General features: G+C 47.0%; 1 long non-coding RNA gene across 3 annotated transcripts in view; it reads right to left on the minus strand.

Moving 5' to 3' along the window:
* The window catches only part of LOC123763808 (uncharacterized), a 241156-nt gene that overhangs the window by 127983 nt on the left and 99139 nt on the right, over positions 1 to 14034 (minus strand). For all 3 annotated transcript variants that reach the window (XR_011222709.1, XR_011222708.1, XR_011222707.1), the window contains exons 4-6: positions 10158 to 10237; positions 9668 to 9798; positions 8595 to 8872 (exon numbers count right to left, since the gene is read on the minus strand). This is a non-coding gene — a long non-coding RNA (uncharacterized lncRNA). The remainder of the gene's footprint in view (positions 1 to 8594; positions 8873 to 9667; positions 9799 to 10157; positions 10238 to 14034) is intronic.

A 14034-nucleotide genomic window follows, 5' to 3' on the forward strand; every position in this document is an offset into this window, starting at 1 on the left:
AACCTGCTATGTGAAATCTAAGTAAAGAGAAGAAGAGCAGAGAGAAATGTCAAGACAGGAAAGGGTGCGAGTCCGAGAGTCCAAATGAGTGGGCTCACCAGAATTCAGAAGAGTCAGGGAAGAAGAGAGGAGAAACGGCTCAAGAAGGCGACCCCGTGTATTCGTCAGAACGTCACCCCAAAGAGAATGACGACAATTGAAGTCACCCAGCAGTAGCACAAGCTCCGGCAAGGAGTCCAAGAGGTGTTTCAGATCAGGAAGAGAAAGCGGGACACTCGGGGGGAGATAAATGGAACAAACTGTGTACCATTTCCCCACAGATTCGAGCAGCAGAACAGTGGAGAGGCAAAGGAAAAAGTAAAGGAACAAAGGGAACATCAATGCGAATCAAGAGAGCAGAAGAATTAGGAGCCCCAGCAACGGCTGGGGGGCGGGGAGAGAAAGGAATAACCACGAAAACGACCAGGACGAGCACCAAGCATCGGTTCCTGGAGACAGACACAAAGGGGCGAAAACCACGAAATCGAGTTCGATTTCGTTGGAGTTCGAGGAAATTGGCATAATAACCTCGAACGTTCCATTGAAGAAATGACATCGACGAGAAGAGAAAGGACAACAACAGAGAGCAACACAGAAACGTTAAAGAATATCAGGGTCAGCAAAGTCAGGGTTAGGGGGCATGGGTAAACTGAGCAAAGATGGAGGGAAGGAAGCGGGAGAACAGACCAGAGGGGGGGCGGGCGGGGTCCGGAAGAGGAGGAGGAGGAGGAAGAGGAGACAACGGAGAGGAGCAGTCAAGGGCAGCAGCAGGAAAAGGGGGAGTAGAAAGAGGGGAGCGCACCTCAGCAAGAGCAGCAACCGAAAGGGAAGTAGGGGCCAAAGAAACCTCCATAGCAGGAACATGGGGGGGGGCAATCACTGAAATGGGAGGGGAAGGAGCAACAGAGCCAGAAGTAGGGGCTGAGGAAGAAAGCGAAGCCTTCTTACCCGCCGGGGAGGAGGAAGGAGAGGAGCCAGGCTTATGCTTCTGACTTAAAGAGACCGGTGTCCCAGCAACTATGTACCGGGCAACGGATTCCAGTGTCTCAACAGAAGAAGCTGAACGAGAGCACACACGACGGCCGTTAGGAGAGCGATGGACATCCGCTCGCACCGACAGACTGCGGGGAGAGCCAATAGATGGAGGAAGAGGATGGGAAGGAGGATCAGAGGGAGACGAGGAAGAAGACACAGGAGACAAGACAGACCGGGTAGAAAGAAGGGGAACCCCAGACAGAGGACCAGGAGGTGGATCCTTCGGGAGAGAACCCAAAGGATCAGAGGAGGGGGCAGTGGGCGTATTAGGGTCCAAGGCCCGGAAACGGTTGGGAGTCTGAGGAAGAAGGGAAGGACGAGGAGAGGAAGAGCGCAACACGCGAGCATAAGACGTTAGCATAAGGCGGGAGCCGGCGAACCTGGCGCCTCGCCTCAGGAAAAGATAAACGCTCCCGGTGCATCAAGTTGAGGACGGCCGCCTCAAGCTTGTAATGGATACAGGCACGGGAGAAGGTAGGCTGGGCCTCACCGCAGTTGAGGCAGCGAGCTTGGGGAGAAGTGCACTCCGACTTAGAGTGACCTTCACCCCCACACAAAGAACAGAGACAGTCCCAGAGCAGTGGAGGGCACCATACCCAAACCTCCAGCACTTGTTACAAAGTCTAGGAGAAAGAATATACTCCTGGACAGAGCACCTAGCACCAGCAAGAATGACAGGATGGAAGGGTCCTATCATCAAAGGTGATCTTCACAACACGAAGGGGTTGCCGACGACGACCACGAGGGGGACGAGTAAACGAGTCAACCTGGAGGACAGAATGGCCTTGGGCATCAAAGATATGCCGAATATCATCGTGGCAATCCTGCAGATTCCGAACACCGGTTGCAACATGGGGTGGGAAGAGAATAGTGCCAACACTGGCATTCATCTGACCATTCTTGGAGACCCGAACAGGGATCTCGCGAAGGCATGACAAGGCTGCCAAGCGGGAAGCTGCATCCTGAGAAGGAGCAGCAACGACACGTGTACCGAGACGAGTGGGGTTGAAAGTAACAGACGCATCCACGGAATCAAGATGCCGATGGAGGGAGAAATCGTCAGGAGGCGCAGAATCAAGAGGGAGGAGATCAAAGTATTTGGCCCATGAAGCAGGACCAAACAAGGCCTGATACTCGGCAGTACGGGAAGGAATCAAGCGAGGGCGGCCGGGGCGCGAACGGCGTTGAGAACCCCCAGAGAGAGAGGGGTTAAAAGGCGCAGTAATCACAACGAGAGACTTAGCCGCACTAGGGGACGAAGTGGTCACCACTGGGGGCTGGAGGCTCGACCCAACCACAGAGGAGGGAGGGGAGCTGAGGGAAGAAGTCAGGACAGTCAAAGGAGGAGCAAGGTCGGGGCCCAACGCAGCGGGAGCTACAGAGCCTGGTCTTCCAATACAGGCCGACTCGGGGGCTTGGTCGCCCACCCCACGAGCCTGAGAGGGTACAACGGAAACATTTATCGACAGAGACGAAGAGAAAAATTCATCCACGAATGTGACCCCATACCCACCATGGAGCCACAATTAGAGGCAGGACACCCAACAGGAAGCTATCGCCGTTTATGCTGGGGCCCCCTAGGGGTGCGTCTTGAGAATATGAGTATACGCCCCAAAAACGCCACCTTAAGAACCGTCAGTCCGTCGAGATCGGGTTCAGCGACGAAAGGGAGATTGACAATAAAAGGTTCCCCTCGCTCGAGACGTCGGGTACAACAGTTCTTCAGGTGCAAGAGTATGCCTCCTCAAGCACCCGGGCGCCAAAATAGAAGAAGTCCAAAGAAAGATAAAAAAGAAGCAAAAGGTTGGGAGGAAACGACAAGCAGATAGGAGAAGAGGGGAGAGAAAAACGAAACAGAAGGAAAAGGTGTCGGAAAATCCGACACCATTTAATAATCACACAGATAATAGCTGTATTGTATAAACAAGTTACCCATAGAAAACGTAACTTGTAGTGGAATTACCGTCTAAAGAAAACGGGATATCATCACCACATACTATTATAATCTCCACCTATTATGGTGGGAATTATTCTTAAATACATTAGTCTTTGGACTTTACCATCATAAAAACATCTTATATAAATTAACTTAATTATCAATATTAAAGTAGAGTAAATGTGACCCTTCTATCACTTTCTGACATGTGGACAATGTAAGCCAGGCGTCAGAGTGCAACCCGTTCTCGCAAATTTAATAAGTCAATATTGACTTATTAAATATGTGCATAGGTGACATACTTAACATAATAGATACCCTTAAAAAGATTCATAGAAAACACCGACCTTACCTAACCTACATAGTATGTTAAGATAAGCATCTTATTGCTTCGTAATTACAATTATTACCTAACCTATAATTGGTATAGGTTAAGTAATAATTGTAATTACGAAGCAATAAGATGTTTATCTTAAGATACTAACAAGGTTAGGTAAGGATGGTGTTTTCTATGAATCATTTTAAGGGTATCTATTATGTTTAGTATATCACCTATGCACGTAGTTAATAAGTCAATATTGACTTTACGAATTTGCGAGAACGGGTTGCAGAGTGAGGAAGGGGCAGCCATTGTTTATACGAGACCAGAGGCTCACACGGGAGCAAATTCGGCTCCTGTTAAATTTACTTGGACGTAGTGTTATGGAACCCAAAGGTGTACCATTTTCAACACGCTGTCAACAAATTCAAGTTAAGTGTTCTTTCCGAAACCCATGTATCTTCATTTATGGCCATTAATGTCATTATATAGGGTGAGCCGCTTAGAGCACGTGGAAGTCTCAAACTAAAGGTAATTAAGCCAGGTCTTCATGTTCCATGTACTGTATAGTGTTTTCTCTGATATAGCTTGTCATATATAGGTATCTGGCTTTACAGCTAGCGCCCTTTTGACAGGTCAAGACGAGGAGCAAGACTTTGTGCACCAGTTACTGGGTGATGGAAGCTGCCTCAAAGAGGATAATTTGGTGTCTACACCCTAGTTATACCTGGTGGACTAACCTGCTGTACTATAAGATAAGGAACCTCTTCAATGTATGTAGTTAATTTTGTAGTTTGATTGGCTGCATATATATAAACTATTAAACCCCCCCTAATGTGTAGAGGATCGATTTGTGAGATTATGAGATTATTGCAGAAATACAGTCCACTTATCATTATACAAATTGCTATCGAAGTATATAAATTAACGTAAATATAAATTCATATAAATTAAATAAATATAAATCTCACAGGTCGGTTACCACAAAAGGAAAAGATGCTTGGCACAATTGGAGAGGACGGCAGCAGGAGCACAAGGCTAGAAAAGGACAGAGGACTGTCCCAAGGAGCATCACACTCTGGCAGCCGCCCACCAAGCCCCCCTCACGGCATCAACGAGCTGAGCGGGGAGGGGGGGGGGTAGTACTAATAGCAACTATGAGGACCATAGTATTATATATTGTTATGATCTCAGCCTACAGGAGAAACGAGTCTCCCCCTTGAGAGTTATTCATCAAGCCTGACCTGATTAGAAGGTCTAGCAAATATTGAGGTGATAACACATGTAAAATAGCTGGTTGGATATGATGAACAATTTAAGATTATGGGCAATAAGTAAGGAAATAGATAAATGACTGGCTAGGAGATGAGGTCATTTTGCTGGAGGCGTGAGGCTCGCTTCTGGAGGGCTTTGACCTCACTTTAGGCCAGACATCGCAGGGGGAAAGCCGCACTCCGTTGAGCTCCCGTCAGAGAGGAACCCCAAGTGATATATCTCCAAGAGAAGAGAAGTGTGCAGACGTGTCAGCTGTGGTATTGAGCCGAGAACGTTGTGGTATCAAGTCCTGGTCAACGAGGAGAGTATTAAGCCTCCCAGAGACATTTTGTGGGCTGTGGAATCGCCCTGACCAGGCTTCGTCAGAGGGAAGAGCGCCCTCGACCAGATAATCTGTGGTAAGCATGATATACGCCAGTTCATAGTGATTGCTTGTAGTTGTTCGTGTGCCCAGCGACAGTAGCGATGTTTATTTATAAGTTAGACATGTTTTGATAAGGCAAAAAGCCTGAAATAAGAGTGGAGAGGGAGGAACACGGGGCGACATCCATCTCCTCCGAGCGCTGGCAGGCAACTGAGGGAGCCCGGCTCCTGACGGCGGAGGACCCTCCCAGTGTGACTCACACCCGCCAGGCGAGGTGGAGCATGGACCCGCCCAACGGGGGAGTCCACTCTCACTGTATGTAGAGGACAGATAGAGGTTTAAGGCAAACATATTGTGTGATTATTTTTGTTTATGTGTTAAAGGGGAAACATTTTTATTGGAGTGTCGATGGGTTGCAGGTTTGTCTTTCGGGAAAAAGTTGCTGAGAACTTCGAAGCCAGCACAGATGGAGTAATTGATGAGACTCCATGGTAGTGGAGGAGAGGACCTCGAGCTGTGAGGAGAAGCAGTGAAGAGGAGTGTCACGTGCTTCTGTAGAGGTGGTGAAGCACCATAGTTGCTCGAGGGAACTTCATGGTGTAGCAGCCAGGAGAGCTGTGGAGGATCCTGGTAGTAAACCCGGAAGAACCTGAAGAAAGCAGGGTAGTGAACTTCCAGAGGTGGAAGGGAAGTTCTGGTGGATTACTTGTAGGGAGTTGTAGTGTTTGGTTGTCATTAGCGTGCAGGACGCAGTGAGAGGCGAGTGATTGTTTCCATTTGTATGTCAAGGAGTGTTTTATACTGAAGTTTAGAGTTACAGTCGTAGGCTGGATTACCTACAGATGTACGTGTTCTAGGACTGATAGAGTGATCGATTGCTCATTTTTGTGTATCAAGGAACATTTATAATGATATATGTTATTGCATTCACATGCTGATTTTCTTTGTACACATTTATAGATATATATATATATTCTCTTGCTGATGGTGCAACAGTGTATGTAGACTTGATCAACTTGAGGAGGTTGATAGTATCAGGTGGTGAACCAGGAGATAGGATACCACTTGATAAGCTATTAATAGAGTTCTGATGATGTTGGAGTGCAACCTGATTGTAATAGTATAGAGTATAGGATTCATTATTATTATATGTGTATATGTATTGTGTATGTGCTCTGTCCAGTAAATGTATTCCAATTTGCTGGTGTTTGCCCTTGTCCTAGTGAGGCTTCTCATGAAATAGTACAGAAGAAGAGAGAGAGAAAGAACCAAGAACCACTGCTGTGGACAGGGTAGAAGGTAATAATAATAAGTCAAAAGGGGATTGAGGAGATCATATCACCTAAGGAGAGAATGGGGAGTCACAGCGGCTCGAGTGGGTGTGTGCACGTGACAACGAGGCCAAGTGTTGGAGCCGCATCCCCTAAACGTGTGACGTTGAGCCCCTCTCCAAGAGCCAGAAGCGCCAAGGGTGATCTCCTAGAGAGGTAGAAGCACGCTACCGAGTTGTGGGTTGGGTTGTCCGTAGAGGAGGATCAACGACGACACCACCACCAACACACACTATAATAATATATACCAACGAACAACGAAATTAGAACGTAGATATCTGAACAAGAGTTGGACAAACCGGGAAAACTATGTTTTACTTGTGCTGCTTTGACAAACTTAACTAACCTAACATGTCTAGGCCTAATGCACACTATCCGAGGCCTAATAAAGTACATGTGTGCGCTATACTAGGCCTAGGAATATTTAAGTGTGTGTTTTAGCTTCTTTATTTTAAAAGAATTCCTTACTAGTCAGTATACTTCTAGTGTATCTAAAAGTTAAGAACGTACGAATTCAGACTATTGACGATCGTCACAATAGGTACTATCTAAACAGGAAGACGGGTTGCAATCATCGTAATCCAATTCTCATTCTGGCCAAAATTCTATTCGTGTTAGTGGCTTTGCAAGAATGTAAGAATACATTGAAATGGCTCGAGCAGATCTCAAGGTCTCTTGATCAAGCAGCTGTTCCAATTGAAGAGTAAATGGGCAGAGAATAGCTTAAAGTGATTATATCCAAGGATCCATGCGATTGAAATGTTATTACCCCCATGCTACTGTCGAATGCATCTTTAATGACAAATATGAAGGGTGAAAACGACTGACAGAGCCCGGGTGCATGGGGGGGGGGGGGAACTGTGTAAACCCCTGATTTGTGTCAGTTCAGGATCCTTGTGAGGGCAGTACCACTCATGGTTGCAATTCTTGTAACCATGTTGTGGCACAGTCGATTAAGGCGCGTCTGGGATCCTCTCGGACGTAGGTTCGAACCCTCATTACGGCCCTTGTGGATTTGTTCATTTGACTTCCAGACACCTTAAATGGTGCTCCAGGAAAAGCTCAAGTGTCGGTTTGGGTACCAGTTAGGTACTTCGGCGGAATTTTGCAAAACATTTTTGATGACTAAATCATATTATACTGTGGCTAAATCTTTCAAGCATAACTGAAAGTGCTCCATCAACCGTTTCCCACATTCGGACTAAACTCAATAGATTCCACTGCGGAAAAATATGATTCATCTCTGAGAAATTATTTACCTGGCAGTCTGTTGCTACCTCAGTGTGGGAGGTATGAAAGCCTCCATTTCCGAGGACGGACTTTTAGTGACTGTATTAGTAGCTGCCGGTGGCCACGATTCCTGTGGGGTTCCTGATACTAATGAGGCACCCTGCACAATGTGAGTTATCCCCCCTGTGTCATCTGGGGTCGGGCTGTCGCGCACTGATGGTACAACCTCTATCTTGTGGATCTCGGCTGTAATAAACCATCAAAAATGCATTAAAGGTGTTTCTGATTTTAGAGGATTATCAATTTGGGAACCACAATGTACTTTGTACTTCACACTGAATAAAGTATGCTTGTGAAGTACACACTTCACACGAATAACAAATTCAGTCCGAGCAATTATCACCATTTTTACATACTGTATGTGCAAAGTTCTTGCTTCTAAGGTTTCTATTGATCGTTTATTTATAAAACCATAACTTTGGGAGTTGTATATTTGTGTCAAAATTTAGAGCATAATTTGAAGGCCATCGATTTTTTTTTTTACAGTAAACTAGACCCTCAAACTAAATTTTATACAGTAGAAAATTAACGTTATATGCCGTTCCGAGCCCATAATTGGTGACATTTTAAATAACACTAATTTGCTTTTTTTTCTAAGTCACATTATGATGTTGATCCATCAGGAAAAGTTGGAACATTTACCATGTAGATTATGCACAAAAATACTTTTGTTTCAGGAAAGTTCATAAATGGTTTATCAATTGTGTGCCGGGGCCCTTTAAGTGCGATCTTCAAGTGGCTTTAATAAGGGGAACACACAGGATGTAGCTGTACACACATTCGGTTAGTGGTGGACCAAAATCCACACTTCCTATCTGTCGAAAAAGGCTTGCTTGCTACTCAAGAAAGAAAGTTGCCTCCAAGCATAACTGTACAACGGTAAACTAAAAAGGGAACAAAGCAAGCAGAGGGGGAAATGAGGGAGGAGGAGGAAGTGGAAAATGAATAGCGTTCCTGACCACGTGGACCTTTAACACAAGTGCACACTACTACTACAGTACTTACCTGACTATAAGAGCGTGGACTGGTGTATTCCTGAGAGTCGGCAGTGTTTGTGCGCTCTTTGAGGCCGTGCTGTAGGAACAATTTCAGTCTCCAACGTGTCCTCGGCACTCTTTGTACCCAGGAGGAAAACTAAGTGGAGAACGGTCATCTGATGCGTGTGTGCGCACTCGGTGGTTTCTGCGCAGCACTGGATAAGCAGATCGAGAAATCCGAGGTCACGGAGAGCAGCTTGATGAATAGGGTAGTACTCATCGTAGCACTGGTTGATCTCGTCCGATCTGTCAAAAACTCTGCCCAGTTAAATGAAATGCCATGCCCACTAATATAAAATAAACTAACCTCGGCAAAACCTAGGCCCACTCGTTATTCACCTACAGGATAATTTATTGCAACTAGAAATAATTATTTTTTAATTTAAGACATTAATGAAGAGCAGAAACCAGCCATTTTGTGCTCGCGCCAACCTCGCCAGGTGGTAGAACAATAATTGCTTAGTCTACTAGGCAGTTCCTCAATATGAATATTTGAACGACAGAAGGCAAGAAGTCAAATTAACAATCAACTTCACCGACTTAAAATTGCCGCAAAGAGAAGCGAGTAAATTAGCATTAGAGCAAGAGTATGTGTAGGAGAGCCAGCAGGTACAGCACTGGTGCTCTACAACCTCAGCAACTCCCACAATGGTATTGCTAATGGCAGGCTTCATATCAAGGAAAAAAAATACTAAAAAGTGGAGTAATTGTAACACTAGCCACAAGACCTTATTTGGGGAAATTTGGAACCATATAACCATTTAATAGTTTTTGAAAACTGCATTCGTGCTTGCCAGTTTTTATTTTTTTTAACCCTGTAGCAAATTCTATCAGAACCATTAAGAATTCTGGACTACAGTACACCATTGCAAATAACTAACCCAACCCATATGTGAAATTTAATCAATTCCCAATAACATTGTAGTGCATACAAACAATTTGTTCTCCATTCCTCATTTATATTTTTAGGTCACTCAACTCGTTAATTTTCAGTCAATAAAACACTAGACAATATCAGAAGTGAATTCTCTGGAGGCTTACCTCTCCAGAACCAGGTGCTTCACACAGTTCCAAGCGCCCCATTCACAGGCAATGTGCAATAATGGTCGTTTTTGTTACCATGGAAACCAATGGTCTTCACCCTGCTGCGTCAGCAACTCCAAGACGTCCATCTGAGTACAAGAGAAAATTAATCTGGAACCGTGCAACAGAAAATACTGTACACAACTTTGGATGTACGTATAACCTGATATTCCCCTTTCCCAGAATAAGTCTCTTCCTACCCTACAAAATTTAATAATAGCCCAGTCATGAAATCCAATAACATTTTTAAACAAATTTCTTAACATTTAATTCCCAAGGTAATATGTAATTTATTTTAGTCAATGTAGTTTGTCATTAGAGCCGAGAAACACCAGCAAAACTTGCATTAAAATTACGATAAGATTTTGAAGGTCAAACTATAGCATCAGTTATAGAAACTTATACCCTCGGCATTTTACATTATTCAAGTAAAAGTTTGCCATCTCACCTGGTCTCCATCTATGACAAAATATATGGCGTTCTGCAGCTTGTCGGTCGATCGGTCCCCTATGGCCACATCTAGTACACCTGCAAGAGAACAAAACCTCTTGTAGTGCAAGTACAGCGAGGACACGGACATGTACACAATCAAAACCTCTACGTTTAGTATAGCATCTTTCATTCATTTTCCCCAGAATAGAGGACAATATATAAAACCTACACTATCAAATGTATAGGCATATCACGAAAAAGAAATTGTCACAATCTTCTCACACAATTACGCTCGTTATTGTGCCAACACCACGGACAAAGCTCTGATAAAAATTAGCTGGGAGATGAAGCTGTATGTATAGGGCAGGCACGAACTGTTTCAAGTTAGGCCAATCATCCCTCAACTTCTCCATGGTTCACCACACGCCATCGCCTCGCAGGGAGAGCTGCTGACACTGCAAACATCCGTTACCACTAACTAGCCTCGTCCACACTGCTAGCATCATAACCGAGTCCAGAAAATGAGTCTTCCATATTCACTGGGTACAGGAATGGCAGCTGGCACAGCTGGTGAAATGATCTGACAGAGGTGTTGACCTGGGATGCAGCAGCGTGGTGTAAGCCGTGCACTGAACACCCCTCGGTATAATGTCAGTTTTTAGAGTCTAAATCACTGGTATCCGATCGTTAAGTTAGGCCATTACCAGGTTAGGGTTATCTTGTCTCTTCCCCTCCCCCCAGGGGGTTACCTTGAGGTGCTTCCGGGGCTTACCGTCCCCGCGGCCCGGTCGTCGACCAGGCCTCCTGGTCGGGGGGGGGGGGGGGGGAAGAGACGAGAGCTTATTGGTGATGGTTGATCGTGGTAGGAAAAATTTTTTTTTTATAAAATTCAATATTTGAGTTTTTATATATTTAAAAAGTAAACTGGCCGAATTTTACTGGTACGAATCTGGAAATATAATATCCAACGCAAGTGGATATTATATTTCCAGGAGCTTCCATCATATTTTATTATATTTCCAGGAGCTTCCATCATATTTTATTATATTTCCAGGAGCTTCCATTTCTTATTTCTTCCAGCTTCCTGTCCATTCATGCGAGAAACTGAGAAAGTTGCCAACTTACTGCTTTAAATGTGAATATTCAGCGATAATGTTCATGGCTTTGGCAGTACAGCACTTCAGACGACATGTGTATTCTATATTCATACAATAGTATATTTTAAAAAATACTAAACAGGTAAAAAAAAAAAAAAACTGTTACACAACTTTACATAATTTAGTGTTTTGGGGTGGTACTAGTCATGTGGCATATTAAGTTGGCAACTGCTTGTGTGTTTCAGTGGCATTAGTAGAGTGGCAGCTGGTGGTCCCTGGATTATTTCTTCTTCCTGATAGTTTGCACGAAGGGTTTGTCCTCTTGATGACTGCACCAGTACAGATGTTGGGAGACGCGTTTATGTTTAGGATGTTGAGTTGTGCTGTAGATAGAGGAGCGGCGACTAAAACAGAGGTGTATGTTAGAGGGAGACTTGCCGTACCGTAGGGCGCCCTGCATTTCTCTAAACCGGAACCATTTTCTCCCCCAAAAAATACCATAATGTCTTCCAAGCAAACAATGTGTGCTTTCGTAAACAAAATCAGGAGTGCAAGTAGAATAACTTACAGGAGATTGATAATGATAACGGTGAAAGTGGGGAAAAAATTGTGCTTCGACTGCTTCTAGTTCAAATTTTCAAACTGGATCCATGTGCAATTCAGAAAATAATGGGGCTTTCAAGTCTAACTTATTCCTGTTCAGGTTGTAGCGACTTCAGTACCCCCCCCCCCCCGTACAACACTGCCGAGTTGAGGGAAAACGGCAGAGGAGCAGAAGAGAAGCAACCGACCAGCTGGGATCAACAAGCAGAGGAGCACGAGACCACTCTCACTCTCCATGGGTTGGGGAGTTCCACCTGCGCTGCCGTTGAGTGAGGACGTGTCGCTTGTCCGCTCCGGCAGTTTGTGGTCGTTGCCGTATTCGCCGGCAGGGGGTGTGGGGAGTGTTTACCCTCCCTGCTGTTCCTGGTGGTGGAGACATGGCGTGCTTTGCGATGGGCGGCCCTATTCCCGCTGTCGTGCGGTTAAACTCCATCGGATTGGAGTTTATTGGCCGTGCTGGTTACCCGCTGGTGGACGTGGCGTTGAGCGACATGCTTCGTGTCCCGGTTGGGGACGTATATGGCATTGAGCTGGTAACTGCTCACCGTGTTATCAAGTTTGTGGGTGAGGCGGTGTACCGTGCTTTCTTGCGGAGGTATGAGGGACGTACTTTGCAGTTACAGGACGGCACCGGGTCTGTGACCATTTCAGACCGTAGTGGTGCTGTGACGTATGTCAGTGTTCATGGCGCCCCCATGGAGTTTCCCGAGACTCTCCTCCGGCGATTCTTCCAGAGGTACGGCTCCGTCGTCAGTGTGCGGATGAACTCCCTGTCGTCTGGCACGTATTCGGGTGTGAAGACCAACATTCGGACCCTCGGGATGCGACTGAGGTCGGACATACCGTGCTCTGTCCAGCTGTTGGGGTACTATGTGCGTGTGTTTTATGCCCGGCAACCCCGTACTTGCTTCCGGTGTGGCTTGTTGGGGCATCGGGCTGCCGGGTATACTGCTGTTCCGGTCGCTCCTGTGAACTTGTTCCGCGAGGAGGATTTCCCGCCGCTCCCTCTAGAGGAGGACTCCGGGGATGAAGAGGTGAGCGTCCCGTTCGCTGCTGCAGATTCCACGGCGGCGCCTGCCATTCCTTCGGTTGTTGCCGTCCCTCCTCCGGTTCTTGAGGTACCGTCGGTTAGTCTGCCTGATCCTGTCGCTGTCCCAGCTGCTCCCGTGGGCCTTCCTGGAGCTCCCTGTGTGACGTCGCTGTCTTCTCCCTCGTCTTCTGATGCTGCGCCTGGCCGTGACTCGGGTCCCGGATGTGCTTGGTGCTGGGGTGGCTGCGGAGCCTCCTGCTGTGTGTGGCTCGGTTCCCCCTGTGGTAGAGGCTGCTGCCGTCCTGGCGTCGGTTCCTTCGGCTCGTGGAACCCGTGTTTCTGGGTCACTTACCGGCTCTGATGATATCCGGCCGGTGCCCAAACGTTCCCGGCGTTCGTCTTCTTCCTGGGCCGACGCTGGTGACTTCAGTGACTGTGGGGCTTCGGATGTTGACAGTGTGGATATGGATGCGTCGATGTCTCCGCGGTTCGTGGTGGCGGAGGTCCATGTGCCTGCCGGTGCTGGTGCCTGTGTCTCGGACGTGCCTTCGGTTCTTTTTTCGCCGGGGGACTCTCCACAGTGTGGGGTGGTGGCTTCCGCTGCCAGGGATGGTGTGGACTCTGGTGCTGGGTGTGGCCTGGTGGTGACGTTACGGAAGGATGCGCGCCGTCCGGGTTCCCTGCTGTCGTCTGGTGGTGTTGCCGGGGCCGCGAGTACCCCTGTCGTGCGGGTGCGCGTTGGGGCCCTGGGGGACGTGTTGCCGGCGTCTGTGATGCCACCGGGTCACTGGTTGAAGATTGCCGAGTTACTGCTGTCTGACGGACAGGAGTGCTTTCGTGGGGGGGGGGGGGCAAGTTCCCTTCCTGTGGGGGCGAGTGGCGACTTCTCGCCTCATGAGTTCTACCATCTGGGTCCCCAGTTTGCAGGTGTTTGTTGCCCCAGTTCCGGATGTTATGGCGTCCCCGGTGGATGGACGAGACCCTTGGCAATGGGTGCTCTGGGAGGCGTTCAATGTAAGATTCCCGCGGGCCAAGTTCCCGGGCAAGTATGTGCTCTGATTTCTTGTGTATTTGCTTTGACATGCTGTGTGCCCTTCTGGCTGTTTGTTTGCCCTGTTCTATTATGTGCTTTTGCCTCTCCCTTTGTGCGTAGCTTTGACGTG

This window comes from Procambarus clarkii, chromosome 52, assembly GCF_040958095.1.
Source record: "Procambarus clarkii isolate CNS0578487 chromosome 52, FALCON_Pclarkii_2.0, whole genome shotgun sequence".
Lineage (NCBI taxonomy): Eukaryota > Metazoa > Arthropoda > Malacostraca > Decapoda > Cambaridae > Procambarus > Procambarus clarkii.